Source organism: Cheilinus undulatus, linkage group 13 (genome assembly GCF_018320785.1).
Source record: "Cheilinus undulatus linkage group 13, ASM1832078v1, whole genome shotgun sequence".
NCBI classification, from domain to species: domain Eukaryota; kingdom Metazoa; phylum Chordata; class Actinopteri; order Labriformes; family Labridae; genus Cheilinus; species Cheilinus undulatus.
Window position 1 is genome coordinate 24,453,653 of NC_054877.1, and position 16,330 is coordinate 24,469,982.

Genomic DNA, 16,330 nt, shown 5'->3' on the forward strand with positions numbered 1-16,330 from the left:
TTGTGTGTCTGTGTGTTTAACAGCGCACCTGTCTGCCTTGAGGCAGGAAAAGCTACAGCCTCTCATTTCTGGCTGGAACTCGTGTGGTAATGCATTAGAGGGCTTGTCATTGTACTTTATTGAAGGCCTCTGACAAGCTTTTTGACACCCCTGATGGGGTCAGAGGTGTCAACCTGCTCAGACTGACAGGGCGATGGACACATAAAGGCACAGCGAATTAGGTTGCTACCCAAGTCAATTGCAGGTTGTTGCCTGAGGGCTGCACCACCATTAAAGCCCGGATGTAGTCACGTTTTCTGCACAGACAAAAAACAGGAGCAATGTAGGTCACTATTCATATTTGTAACCATCTTTATTTATCTTAACATTCATTTTTTTCTTATTTCTATGATAAATAACTTAGAATTTCAGCTGTTGGGTTTCTAGTTAAAGCACAAAAAGCTTCTCTATTGCAAATTAAGCAATGTCAAACACAGATCAGGACTGTTGAACTCAATATTGGCACATTTGTGATGGAATTATTAGCATTTTTAGTAAATTTTCATGACTGTTGACAATTGCTTTGATGGTCTGTGAGATACAAGTACTCCATTGACAAACTAGGCAGAGCTTTTTTACCGCAACATGAATTAACAGCATTCAGACTGATTAAACCCGAGTTATACATATCATCAATGTCCTAGTGCTGTTGTACTTTTTATCAGAATTTACAGAATGTCTCCTGTCCAGTCCAATTACTTGCTCAGACAAATTTTGTGTCATGTAGAGAGACAGGTAAAGCTAGAGGAATCACAAAAAGCCTCTTCTGCGCTATCATACATTACTGGGGACTAAATGAAAATCACTTGATAGGGCAACTATGATGTGGTTTTAAGAAGCATTTATCTGATTGTTTCCATTTATGATGCAACCAGTAAAGCAAGCGTCAGTTGAAAGTTGCTTTGGTCGCATTTGTGATTTCAGCCACAATCCTGATCAATGAGACAAAGATACAGAACTCCTGAACCTGAGTGATATACAAGGTATGGCAATTAAATTGTGAGACTGCGCTTATGAGGATAAAACCAATTGTTTCCCAGCACACCAAGTGTTATATATTAAAGGTGGGTATTCACACACAACTGCTGTAAGTTTCCAATGAGTGACGTCTTTAGTTCACTGCTAGCTACTGATTGAAGTGCACGTGTTTTGGCTTAGGCGTCAGAAAATGATTAGCTCAAAAGTTGAGCAACACATTAGCTTGAAACTTACATGCGATATCACATGTGATGAAACTAGAATTTTCCAAAATGATCCTGAGACAAAATGTCAGTCAATGTGTTAGAAAACACCATCATCACCAAGGATGAAGAAAGCACAACAAAGCAAGTCTAAATTTAGGGCCATGTTGATTGTTTTCTTTGACATTAAGGGCATCAATTTGGTGGGGTGGGTTCCAGGAGGGTCAAAGGTGTATCAACTCTATTACAAACAGGTTCAAGAAAAACTTGGAAAAATTGTGGGGAAAGGGATCAGAAATGTGGAAAAATTGTTTCATTCTTCATCAAGACAACGTGCCAGCTCACACTGCAGTCTCAGTAAAGCAGCTCAAAGCAACACGCTTGGAGTCTGTGTCAGAAGTTATGAAAAGAACGACGGAGCTTCTGAGACAAACGTCTGAAGAAGACCTACCTACTCAGTGGAAGACCTGAAAGCAGCGGTGTGTTGATGCAGAAGGAGAGTTTATTGAGGAAGAAACACATAAAAAATATTTATGTTCAATAAAATTGTATTACAGCATCAGTCTTGTTTTTAAATAGCCATGCCTCGTACTTCATCCAAAGTCCTCAGCCTCTTTTACTGCCAGAGTACTTTGTAGATGACCTTTCATACAACTGTAAGAAGAAGAAAGGCAGTGTCTGTTTGGAGCGACTATGGAAACAGAAATCTATGAATGGTTACAGAAAAGGAATAACTAGTCTGCTTTGTCACAACAGAGTTAAATCAAGTGAAGACCCTTGTACATGTAATGATGGGAAGAACTTTGGGCGTGTAAAGGCCACAGGGTGGCACACAATTGGGCTGGAAGTGCATAGGATGGAAATAACAGTACACAATGAATTCTAAAGTCTCAAATCCTTGTTAAGACCCAACATGTTCCAAACTAAACTAGATCACACCAAGAATCTTCTATCCCTTTATCCTGTTTAGATCCTCTAATCCCTCAGCCATTTCCATTATTCTCTTTTGCTCATTTTAAATGGACACTGTTTGGTTGTCCGGCGTTGGAACGTTGAGAATTTGTCCTCTCAGTGAAAGCAAAGTAACTATACTGAAGAAAGGAAGAGCAGCTTGACTGAGCCAAGAATGCTACGGATCTTTTTAAGTCCCATAATGAGATGTTTTCTCTGCTCTGAGCTTGTATTGACATGGAGACTAATGATTTCCACAAAGTAATAGATTGAGAGAGTAATCGCAGGGGTGGGAAAGACAACACAGAGTGATTAAAGTCGTCGCTTGGCCAAGATGCTCTGTGCCTCTCTTTGTTTGGGATGTGAAGAGCCTTGATGATATCACTTCTCTGGAGCAGACACAAGCAAAAGCACTACTGCGCATCAAAATATCAAAGACAATATTTTTGTCACTATAAATGAAGAAATCTTAAGCAGAGACAATTTGTACCTGAATAAGTTCTTAAAAACTGACAGGGATTGTATTAAACTTCTCTAGGGTCTGAGACCTTCCAATTAGGGACTAATGCTATCTATATTAACCCTTCGCCCCTTCCCTGACTTAGCTTTATTGAGGGAAGGGCAAAGGGGGGTTGGGGTTGCCTCAATAAAAAACAGCACTAAAAAGCAATTACAGTGCTGTGAAGAATGGGACTTGTCAGTAATTTGCTGTCTAAAACCGAGGAGATTGCAGGTCTGGGGCCGATTGGAATTCTGAGCCTGCAGTGCAGTGTGGGAAAAGCAGTGGGAAGGCAAGCACCACCCTTTGTGAGGTAATTACTGGAACTACCAGAGGCCAGCGCCAGTCCCTGCTAATGATAACCCCACTCCTCTCCTCTGCTAGTCACCTTGTAATTGATATACCCATTCTCACTCACTGAGGACATGAGGATGATTTTTGGAAAAGACACTAGGTTTATGTTTTTGATTACTGAGAACTGATGTTCAGAGAAGCTTGTAATACAATCATATTAGTGATTCTCCTTTCACAAGATCAGTTCCCTCCCCAGTCTTCCAAATTTACTAGGTTATAGGTTGTTTTCTAGTTCAATACTGTAGATATGAATGGAAAACAGTAACTGACCATTAGCGATGGAAACTGACTGTCTTTGTTGTGGATAGGTCTTTGACGACTTTTTTTTTTTTAAACCACGTCAATGATTTCTTAGACAAATGGAAAATTCAGATGGTCAAAACCCCACAAATGTAGATTCCCAAATAAAACATTAAAAACTAGATAACAGTGGAACCAGTGAATTGGAACATTATGTCTTCATTTGATTGCTACCAAGGTTATAATAGTTTGGGATTTTTCATAAGTTTTTATTTTCATATCTTTTTCCCTTTCTGTGTTTGATTTCAGTTTAGTTTTTATTAGTTTTGACTGCTGGTTTGTTAGTTTAGTTTCATTTTTATTTTGCAAAAATGCTTCATTTTAGTTTGGTTTTTATTAGTTTTAGTGTTAGTTTTAGTTTTTTATGGATAGGTCAGGGCTGAGTGAGCGTCATACATTTTTAAAAACATATTAAAACAGGCTACTCTTCATTTATCATCTCATTTACTTAATGATGATGTTTGAATACAACTCCAGACATAAAACTACCACTGTGTGAAGTCTTAACCAATCAGATCAGGCAATTTTACACTCCCCAGACTTGGGTGTCATTGCCAGTCTGTATGGGTGTGTCAAAACTAAAACTAAAGATATTTTGTGTCCATTTTTATTTTGTTTTTGTAAATTTTATTAGGTTATCCCTTTTTTTTTTTTTTTTTGGTGCTGCCTCCCCAGCCCACCACGTCATAAAACAGTATGCTGGCTAACACCAGTTGGTATAACATCTGCAGGAGTTTCCTGCAGACGTCGAAGGAAGTGAGCCTCCTCAGGAAGTAGAGCCTGCTCTGCCCTCTCCTGTACAGATAATCAGAGTTGACTGAGCAGTCAAGTTTGCTGTCCAGCTGCAGGCCAAGGTACTTGTAGGAGCTGACTACTTCGACCTCCTCCCCCTCGATGGAAATGGGCTGGGGAGCAGAGGTAAAAGTATTCACATTCATTACCCAGGTAGAAGTATAAATACTAGGGTTTAAAAAGACTTCGGTAGAAGTTGAAGTATCATCTCAAGCTTTTTACTCAAGTAAATGTATAAAAGTACTGGTTTTAAAACTACTTTAAGTATAAAAGTAAAAGTAATGTAAGGGGGAAAAAAAGGCCATTAAGGACAAAAGCCGCGCCACAGGGGCCAATTCTATTGTACAATTCCATTCCATTCCATTCCATTCCACCATTCCATTCCATTCTACAATTCCATTCCATTCCACAAATCCATTCCATTATACTTTCCATTCTATTCTACCATTCCATTCCATTCTGCAATTCCATTCCATGCGATTCTACTTTCCATTCTACAATTCCATTCCATTCCACCATTCCATTCCATTATACCATTCCAGTCCATTATACCATTCCATTCCATTCCATTAGCCTATACTTTCCATTCCATTCTACCATTCCATTCCATTCCACCATTCCATTCCATTATACCATTCCAGTCCATTATACCATTCCATTCCATTCCATTAGCCTATACTTTCCATTCCATTCTACCATTCCATTATACTTTCCATTCCATTCTACCATTCCATTCCATTTCATTCCATTCTTCCATAGTGCACAACCTCGCCTCCCCAAAAAAACATTTTTCTAAAGGCCATAATGACTATAATGTTATAATAAAATGTTAATGTTGAAAAATTTTGGATGCACCTGTTTCAGCTGCATTTATGCCCATTGAAAATTAACACATTTTAGTACAATGCAAATACATTCAAGAACCATATATGTGTACTACTGAGCATTAACATGTGTTTCATGGAGCGGAAGATATGATGACTAGTTGCCTATAAGTATTGGTCTTCCTGGCGCCCAGCCTCCTCGCTGGTGCTTGGTTGGGACATTTCGCTCGAGTTCTCTTGAGTCTCTGCCACGGACATCTTCATACTAGGCTACATATGTCTGCCATTTTCTCGCTGGAGTGTGACGTGATTTGTGTCATGTTAGCAGGTGCGATGGATCACGTACAAACCAATAGGGTGTCAGAATGATATTATGTTTATACTTCTCATCCAACCACAATCAAACTCACTCTATCCAGATGGTGCAGTTTTTCTGGATAGGTTTTAAGGTTTTTTATTTGTGTTTTTTTTTTTTTTTTTACAATGACAAGCTGGAATGAAAACAAGCTAAAATGAAATAGGAGTAACAAGGTTATTTTTAAAATGTAAGGAGTAGAAAGTACAGATAATTGCATGAAAATGTAAGGAGTAGAAGTAAAAAGTCAGCTGAAAAAAAAATGACTCCAGTAAAGTATAGATACCCCAAATTTCTACTTAAGTAATGTAAGGAAGTATTTGTACTTCGTTACTTGACACCTCTGCCGGGGAGGGGGGCTTGGTTTTGGTTGTGTTTATCTGCAGCTGGTTCAGCTGGCACCATCCCACAAAGTCCTCCACAAGGCCCCTGTACTCCCTCTCACTGCCTCCTCCAATAAAACCCATGATGGCTGTGTCGTCTGAGAACTTCTGCATGTGGCAGAAGTCCGAGTTGTACTGAAAGTCAGCAGTGTATAGGGTGAAGAGTAGGGGGGGCAGCACAGTCCCCTGTGGTACTCCTGTGCTGCTGGTAACAGTACTCGATGAACTGTCACCCAGTCTGACATTCTGTAGCCTTTCAGTTAGGTAGTCTGCGATCCAGGAGACAAGGTGGGGCTCGACTTGAAACCTGGTCAGTTTCTCTTGCAGGCGGGGGGCTTGATGGTATCAAAGGCACTGGAGAAGTCAAAGAAATGGATTCTCACAGCACCACTCTCCTTGTCGAGGAAGGAGAGAGCTCTGTGCAGGAGAAATACGACAGCATCCTTGACCCCCACCTTCTCCTGGTAGGCAAACTGCACCTGAGGTCAGATGAGATGGAAGATGAGCCGCTATAGGGTTTTCATCAGGTGGGATGTGAGTGCTAACGGTCTGAAGTCACAGAGGTCGCTGGGGTGCTTCCTCTTGGGTATGGGGATGATGCATGATGTTTTCCACAGGGCGGGCACCTTCTCCAGACTCAGGCTCAGGTTGAAGACGTGCTGGAGCGGCTCCCACCACTCAGCAGCGGAGGCCTTCAGCAACCGTGGACACACCTTGTCTGGGCTAGCTGCTTTTCTGGGGCAAAGTCTCCTCAGCTCACCACTGACCTGTGCTGCAGTGATGGCAGTTGGAGTCGGGGGAAGATGTTGAGGGCTGGGTTCAGAGGGCAAGGTGAGGAGGGTGAGTGGGTGGAGGGTTGGGGATTGGGAGAGTGTGTGGGGGGGGGGTTGCAGGGATAGGAAGAAGGGGAAAAGGAGGGGTACGTGATGGGGTTGGGGGGGTGGGGGGGTTATTGTGCTCTGGGGGGAGGAGGCCTGGGGAGGTGTGGGGGGCTATCGGAGAGGGAGGGGAGGGGGTGCAGGCGTAGAGTCGAATCAACTGAATAAGGTGTTGAACTGGTCGGCTCGGTCCTTGTCTCCCTCTGCTGCTCTGCTCTTGGTCTGTTTGCCGCCGGTGATGGCCCTCATGCCGCTCCAGACCTCCATCATGTTTTCCTGCAGCCTGCTCTCCAGCTTCCTCCTGTAGGATTCTTTGGCCTCCTTCAGACACAGCTTTAGTTCCCTCTGTGCCCTCTGCATCTCCTCCAGGTCTTTGTTTCTGAAGGCCCGTTTTACCTGTGTAAAACCGCCTTTACCTCACTGGTTATCCAGGGTTTGTTGTTTGCAAAGCAGCGCACTGTTCTAACAGGAACCACTGTGTCCATACAAAAGTTAATGTAGTCTGTCAAGCAGTTTGTAATGCCATCGATGTCCTCCTCACCACAAGCATCCTGGAGCACAGTACAGTCAGTGGTTCTAAAGCAGTCTCTGAGGGCCTCCTCTACTGCTGGCCCTCAGAGACTGCTTTGGAACCACTGACTGGACTGTATTTTGCATCATCCCTAGGACAACTGAATGCTGGGACATTCTTAGTATTTAACCCAGTCACCACAGAGATGGGAGACACTTTAGTGAAACTGATGAAGTGTTGTCTGGAAACACACATCCTACCTGCTGAACTAGCTTGAGGTGAAAAGGTGACCAAGACTGTCTGCCTCCACCTCCCCACTACAACCGCAGCCCACGCTGATCTGGGTGATGACCTTTTGTAAACCTCCAGGCTTCATACACCAATACCACCACATGTTACAGCAGCACACCTGAACACAGAGGCCTCTGCTGAAGACTCTGCCTTAATCCTAACATGCTAAAATGTAACGCACACTCACACCTGCAGACTATGTAGTGCATTAGTATGTGCCCCATATCGCCTCCCTCCCTCCTTCCCCCTCTTGTTATCTCCTCGGTCTGACTAATGTTCTCTTGTAACTACAGAGGTGACAAAATTCCTTTGTTGGCTTCAGCAATTCAAACAGGCACTTCAAAAGGGGATAAGACTGCTTTACAGGTGTCAACATCTCTTCTGATGATGGTGAGCCTCTTTAGAAATCTTGCAGATAAGCCATCATGCTCATTCAAGGCAGATGACATACTTCGCACGTTCCCCTCACTGGCTGTAAAAGGAAAAACATAATGTATGCCATCATGGCTTTAGATGTTGCAACACAAACATAAAAAATGGTTTAATTTCTACTAGTACAACATCATTTTTTCTGTCTGCTTTCTGTCATTTTTATCTAAAAGTGGCAAAAAGTGATTAGTAATGTGTGATAAACAACACATGGGTGAAGCTTTAGTTAGACGTTAGTGGCTGAAGTGTTGGATGAAGGTGTGAGTGTTGTTAGGATCTATTTATTTAGAAAATAGATGTGAGAAATATAATCGCTTACGATCTATATAAAAGTCAAGTCAAACAGAACTGTTTTAACACTGGAAAGAGGACTTGTATGTGATTTTCGTGGTGGGGGTAAGTGCAAATCACATTTCTAAATTAGACTGTGGCAGGACTATTTTTGAAATAGTATTCCTGAACATATTTCTGATAAATGCTGCAGTCTGGATGGGCAAATGTGCTAAAGACTTATACTGAATCCAAGAGGATTGATCTAACTTCAAACACAAGAGCTCATAGACCTCAAAGGACCTGCTTCAAAGTTAGTTATGTAATAAAATGCCCACACACTGGAATTCATTCTTTAGTTCAGTTTTGGCCCGTCACCTTTGGTGTGTATGATCTAAAAACAAGAGAGGCTTTGAGATTCTTAAAAGCTTCAGTGAATGCTTGAACACATCTTAAGTCTATGTAATATGTTCAGTTGCACCTCAAACTTATGCATAAGGATTACACTTTAAATGGCCTGTAACAGGTATTTGTGTTTCTCATTAGTGGTTTTTAGATTCGACCAAACATCAAAAGACCTCAGGCAGAGCCAAACAGAAGTTGGCTTTATCCAAAGTGTGACTTCTGTGGGAGGATTTACATCGTGTCAGTTGAGTGTGGGCCTTTGCTCTGCTCCACTGTATATATCTGCTCTGCCCCACAACATGGCTTTATTGAAATGCATGCAGAGGTCTCTTGTGAATGTCAGGGTGAAACTCAGGACAAAACATACAAAAAAGAGAGCACTGATTGAAATTAGGGCCATTGTCTTCCATTTATATGGTTATTGAGTGGTGCCTCTTGCAGTCTGGTCGTGTCAAAGTTCTCACAGTCAGGATGCCATCCTCTTAGTAGAGCTGCCGTAGCCTCCTCTGTCAACTATCTGCTAACAATGTTCATCTCACTTGGGTGACAAAGCTGCGAGGTGGGTCTGGCTGAAGGGAAGGGCCCATTTCCTTCAGCTGAAAGACGCCGTTGCTGCAGGGCTGGAGTTTCTGTCCATCCTGTGATGTGTTTCATGTTTTGTACTTGTTTTTCTCCCATTCACATGGTGTGAAAGGTCCAGGTGTAGAATGAGCTGCTGCAGCCTCCCAGCGAGTCTCTAAACCAAACGTGGAGTTTTCCACAATTCTTTATTAATTTCCCATTATGAAGCGGGGTTTAAATACCAGAGGATTTCAATGTATGCCTGGGAAAGTAAGTAAACCCAAGTAATGAGGTTTAGCTGTCAGAAAAATATAGTTTGATGCTGAGGCTGGCAGACTAATGAATCTGCATGAATGACAACAGAAGGGTATCACTTTTTGTGTTGCTTCCACTCCAGGGGGGTGTGTATCAATCTTTCTATGAGATAATGGGGTTAGATAGCAGCGAGACCTGGCCTCTGGTGGTGACATTGTTGTAGGGCTCAAAGACTATCAGGGGTCCAGCGGCTGAGCCGGTGCACTGGTGGGCTCTTTTCACATCCAAACTCTAATCTATCTTGAGATCAGGTCTTTCTCTCCAGCAACAAAGCTCCATCTTTTTCCCAACTCTCATCACTAAGATTTTTCTCTGTTATTATTGTTTCTTCGAAAAGCACAGCTGGCTTCTGCCGTCTCTGAAAGGAATCAAATTATCAGTCCAGCTTTATTTTCTTCTTCTTTTGCTCTGTTACAAATCCGTAGGCCATGCCAGGGCTGTATGGCCTAATGCTGCTAGTCTTCATGACTGACAACCCAGCCTAAGTAAGTGACTGTTATGGTGTGCTTCCTTTTTAGCTTATGAAGACAATGGAAATAATAGAACTATTTCTGACTGGAAACATGATGATACATGATTAGCAGACAGGCAGTCATGGCTAAATCAGTAACTCATGGACATTAAACATGGTAACTACACAGTTGTGTCTTCTGTGCACACTGCAGGCTCTCAGGCATGATCTGGGTTACAGCCTATTTATTATTAATTTTTCTTTAGTGTTAAGGAATGCCACATACCTAAATTTCCATTAGCTGAACCTGACCTCACCAATGAGTATGGAAGAAGATAAGTAAGACAAAAATGTTTCTACTGGTCTAAACGTAAAAATTTGGCATTTTTTCAAAGTCAAGATCATCAGCAAATTTTGTTATGTTGTCTCCTGATGCTGCAGTAAAAAACAAAAATCTCATTATACTAAACTCAGTATTTTTGAAATAAATAAAAAGAAACTGAAATATCATATGTCAATGGGATATTTCAGTTTTTATTTTTCATTCTTTTTTTTTTGCAAAAAATCAAATGTAAATCCTGCTTTCACTTTGTCATGATGGGGTACTACGTGTGGATCAATGAGAATAAAAATGATATTTTTTCAATTGTAGCATCAGACTGCATCATAAAATGTCTTTTTTTCTATTTCCTTTTACTGTGGTTATGAGTAATTATGAATCATTTTGTGATTTTTTAATCACAATGCTATCTCCTGATAAATTGTAGGTTTTTTCTGTCAATAGGCAGATTTTTCTTAAGATTTCAAGAGAGTGACTGCAATAAAAGTAATACAGGAAAACCGGGGTTGTTGAATAAGATAATAACTCATGTTGAGATCTTGAGAAAACTTAATGTACTCATTATTACAGTGAAATGAAATAAAATGCGTAAATGCATGTACTCATAGGTCTTACTTAAACATATTTTCCTTATTCACCAACTGAAGATTCGTAGGTCTTTTTAAATGTAGGTCTTTTTAAAAAGGCTTTTAAAATATGACCTCTTAAGTTCATATTTGCTCTATTTATTTATATTTTTTCATGAATAACACAACACTGGCCAGGTAGGTCTTTATCTAAGTGGGCCTCATAGAAGCAGATTTTTAAAGGAGATTATTGTACTCAGCAGAAATGAAAATTCTGCTGATATATTTGCCATGCAAATTGTCGGTAACGGATGTGCATTGCGAAGAAAATCTTAAAGTCACTTGGGGCCAAGACCTCATATCTCCAAAATTACCACTTTTCAGGAAATGTAAAAAACTGCTGTATTTTTCAAATAATTTAACACTGAATGCCCATCGTCAGAATCTTTCTGACATGTTTTTATTACCTTAAATTTGTTAAAACCCACTCACAGTGTGGCCAAAAGCACTGATTTATATATATGAAAAAAAAAAAAATGAAAATGGAGATACAAGGTTTTGGCTTGATGCCAGCATTGTAAGAAATTTGAAGATTCTTAGAGATTGACCAGGATGCACATCTGCATTTGTTAGCCTGATGCTAACTCATAATGGAAATAGCCTTTAATGGGTTAACAGATGCCTTGCTCCACCTTGTAGAGCAAGCATTAAGTCTGTGGAGTTTTAGAAAGAACTATGCAAACTTGGCATCAAAAGTAAGGAATTTTTTGTTTTGTAATTTATTTCTTTGCTGTTTGCTGGAGTATGTGAGTTGTGCTCATGAAACATTTGCAAAATATTCTCTGCCTATACCAAACATCTTATTCTGCCATTGACTAATGTTTGAGGTTGTTTGGTGGATTGAAGTCTGAAGAAACAAGACATACTGGCAATCTATTCATTTCAGTCACACAAACAAGAGCCTCAGTAGCGTGTGGAAGATCAGCCTGGCACCTCCTCCTCATGTTGGTCACTAGCCTGGTCACACACTGCTGTGGGATGGCATCCCATTCTTCCACCAGCATTTGTTCCAAGTCAGCCAATGTGGTTTTGTTAGTCACTCTGGCACAAACAACACACCCAAGCTAATCCCACAAGTGCTCAGTGAGGTGTGGATCAGGTCTGCTAGCAGGCCCTTACATCCTCTCCACTCCCAAATTCTAGTCTCTGATAAACCCTGCTTTGTGGGGTCGAGCGTTGTCATCTTGGAGGATGGAGTTCGGTCTCAGACTGTGGAGATATGAGATTGCCATTGGTTGCAGAATCTCATCTCGATATCTCTCTGCATTGATATTGTCTCCGGTGATGACAAGCCTCAGCAAGGGTCTCAAAACAAGAGACAGCAACAGCGAATTAAACTGTTTGGCATTGGCAGAGAAGATTTGGAAATTTTTTCATGGGCAACCCACATACTCAGCTCTGCTGCTCATCCCACAAATGCATGTTCCTTACAAATGTGGCACCATTTAAAAGGGAGATAGATAGACTTTCTAGCAGTTTAATATTTTATGCCAAGATGCATCACCTCACAACAAAGAAATGATCGAACAAACACAAAACACAAACACACATGTCCTTATTTTTTGTGCTAAGTTTTTATATCAGTATCAATAATAGCATCTGTAAAAACGAGTTTGGATATATTAGCTTCATTAATAACTTAACCACGATCCCCTAAAAATAGCCCCCAAGAAGATGACGTGCAAACAGTCTGGTTGTTTATGTTGCTTTATTTTGGTGTTACAGAGTTAACTTTAGAAATCTACGACAGGCGGTGGGACAAACGATGCCTTTGTGCAGTCAGTGAAAAACAAAACAAAACAGAGATGAGGTAAAAGATTACAGTGTTACAAGTCACAACACTGTTTAAAAAATGTATTTTTGCAAATATATACTTTACTTACTACTATGTACATAACATAAAATAAATAATTATAAAAAAACATCCAATTTAAAACTCCAACAAAATGCAAACAACTACTCTGTACAAAACTTTGGATTTAAAGGCTTAAGGAAGAATTAGACCAGAGGCAAAGTGTCCACATGAGCAATCCATCACATATAAGGTGTACTGTAATTTATGCAAGAAAACATCTCTTGTGTCTATAATTGTTGTTGTGTAGTTTATTAAAGATGTCCCACAATGGGAAACTGGCTAAGGCAGCTCATTAATATTTTCAGTCAGGATGTTTATTCATTATAAATGGGCAATTTTGATTCAACTGAGGCAGGCCTGAGACATTACATGGAATGTAAACAATGATTCAACTGTGAATTTACACACCTCTCAAGATTTGTGGCAATATGTGAAATTGCACACTGCGCACTTAAACATTATGTCGCCTGTATGGACGTCTCAGCTGTCAGTAGTTTTCACTTTCAAAATAAATAAATACAGTTTTTTTTTTCTCAGATTAAGGGAGAACAACATGAATAATTTTCACCCTGATGTTTAGCATGACTACAAAACCATTGACAGCTAAGATTACATAAACTCTAGTGTGGTCTATTTGGTTAAAATTGGAATAACTGAATGTAAGAATTAGTCACAACTTCACATTTTCTTTTCCAAACTATATATAATAAATTTCTTTCACAGAAAGAAGTGATACATGCAAGAATGTACAAATAAATCACAACAACAAAGACATATTGAATGTAAGGATTCAAACACACAAACATTAACTTAGCAGCATTACAGTAAGGGAAGTATTGATAGTTACAGTGATGCTGCTTGTTTTTTAGTCTGGGAACAAGAAGCCACAGTTGAGAATCAACACCTGCAAAGGTCCTTTTTACTTAACTGCAAATGTTACTACATTAGACAAAGCTTATATGATACAGCTAAGTTTACTAGTTGTCTGATTAGCAGGAATTCAGAATTCTTGTCCCACAAATTTCATAACAAAAAGAATGTTATACACTCGCTGGCCATTTTATTAGGTACACTTGTTCAACTGCTTGTTAACACAAAAAGCTAATCAGCCAATCACATGGCAGCAACTGTATGCATTTAGGCCCCATCCACACTGAGACGAATTCAGGAGTATACGCAAAAGCTTTTTGTCGTATCGGTGTTTCATCCACACTGAAACGGCGTTTTGGGTGACTGTAAACGATGTTTTTAAAAACGGGTCCCAGAGTGCACAAGTCCGTAAACGACTACCGTTTCGTCTCCATGTGGATGGCCAACCGCATCTTTCTTAAAATGATTACGTTGCACATAGCGTAGGTCTGTTAAGAAGCCTGCGCGAGTCCGGCCAAAACAACAATGGCGGATTACAGGGTTGTGTTCGTGCTGCAGAAGCTACTGAGCTTGTTATGGCTTTTACAGCAAAATCTGATGCTCCTTTACCAACACGGAGAAATGGACACACCATATGTTCTTAAATCCAACGCGGAGAACAACCAGAAGGGAGCGTTACAGCGCCACATACAGGCTTGGCATATGCACTACAGCGTTTTCAGTGGTTCTGTGCTTATGTGGATATTTCCTGAAACGATCCCTTCTGTACGGAAAACTTTTTCAAAACAAAATGGCAATATATCGTTTTCGTCTCCATGTGGACGGGGCCTTAGGCATGTAGACGTGGTCAAGATGACTTGCTGAAGTTCAAACTAAGCATCAGAATGGGGAAGAAAGGGGATTTAAGTGACTTTGAACGTGGCATGGTTGTTGGGCTGATCTGAGCAATATCTGGAAAATATCCAGTGAGTGACTCTGTCTTGTTGATGTCAGAGGTCAGAGAAGAATTGGCAGACTGGTTCACGATTATAGAAAGGCAACAATAACTCAAATAACCACTCCTTACTAGCAAGGTATGCAGAATACCATTTCTGAACCCACAACATGTCAAACCAATGTGGAAGCAGAAGGGCTACAGCAGCAGAAGACCACACAGGATGCCATTCCTGTCAGCTAAGAACAGGAAACCAAGGCTACAATTCACAAGGGCTCACCAAAATTGGACAATAGAAGACTGGAAAAATGTTGCCTGGTCTGATAAGTCTCAATTTCAGCTGTGACATTCAGATGGTAGGGTCAGAATTTGGCATAAACAATATGAAAGCATGGATTCATCCTGACTTGTATCAATGGTTCAGGCTGGTGCTGGTGGTGTAATGGTGTGGGGGATATTTTCTTGGCACACCATGGCCCTTTAGTACCAAATGAGCATCGTTTAAACGTCACAGCCTACCCGAGTATTGTTGTTGACCATGTAAGTACCTTTTAACCACAGTGTACCCATCTCCTGATGGCTACTTCCAACAGGATAAGTCACCAAACTGGTTTCTTGAACATGGCAATGTGCTCACTGTACTCAAATGACCTCAACAGTCACCAGACCTCAATCCACTAGAGCACCTCTGGGATCTGGTGGAACAGGAGATTGGCATCATGGGCATGCAGCCAACAAATCTGCAGCAACTGTGTTATGCTATCATGTCAATATGGACCAAAATCTCTAGGATGTTTCCAACACCTTGTTGAAACTATGCAACAACAAGTTAAGGCAGTTCTGAAGGCAAAGGAGGGTCCAACCTGGTACTAGCAAGGAGTACCTAATTATGTGGCCAGCGAGAGTATGTATGCAAATGAAACAAAAATAGAGGGAGTAACCCTTTTATAAATAATCCTTTCCCCCAACCAGTCATATGAGACACTGCTAATACTGATACAAAGAGAAAATGCTTCATATTTCTCAACAGGACACAAGTGCTGACCTTTCAGATTTCTTTTCAGACTCACTTTTCTTTACTCATCTTTGGTCATAACTCTCAACCTTGTTCATAGTAAGCATTGTTTCTCAAGGAAACACTTCCAGTGATTTCAGGGGTTTCTGGATATGTGCAGACAGTGTATACTCTCAATATTCTTGATGTGGCTCATGTCTACTTTCAAGATAAAGTTAGTAGTGTAAAGCAGATATTAAAATGTTAGCTTAAGAATTTGAGAATCCGTAAACACATTGCAGCATAATAACTACATTCACTCAGGTGCAAGTGCATTCTTACCCAAAATATCAGAAGAATATTAACACCATAAAAAGTAACTTAAAAGAGAACAATGTTAGTTTTCAGATAAACACATACAAACGTAAAATGCTGAGGAGAATGCATGCTTTTGAGTGTCATGTAACTTGCTTATTGATGTCTTGTTGCGCAAACAAATGATGATTAAAACACCAAAGGAAATCTACCTTTTTCATAGTTTGCCCCACAGATATGATACACTAGCAGTGCTGAACTATTCTCAACAAGTATCTACTGGGAACACAGAAAAATAAAAATTCACCAATATGGTGTTTGTCATTTAGCTGACAGTTCTTGTTTCCTACGTCAGTACATAAAAACCTCTCGCCATTGCTGGAGATATCAGCATCGTATCAACGCCCTCACCAGGGTTTATATGGTTGATGCATTGTGATGTCTATTCAGCTGTTCAGCTGACTTTTTCCAGCATCACAGCTCAAAACACTCGTTAGGTCTGCCACTGGAGTCCATGAATAGGTCAGACTTCTTCACAGTGTCTCATGTCTTATAGATAAGTTACCACGTTCACTTGTTCGTCTACCTACGAAAGTCTTTACATTTT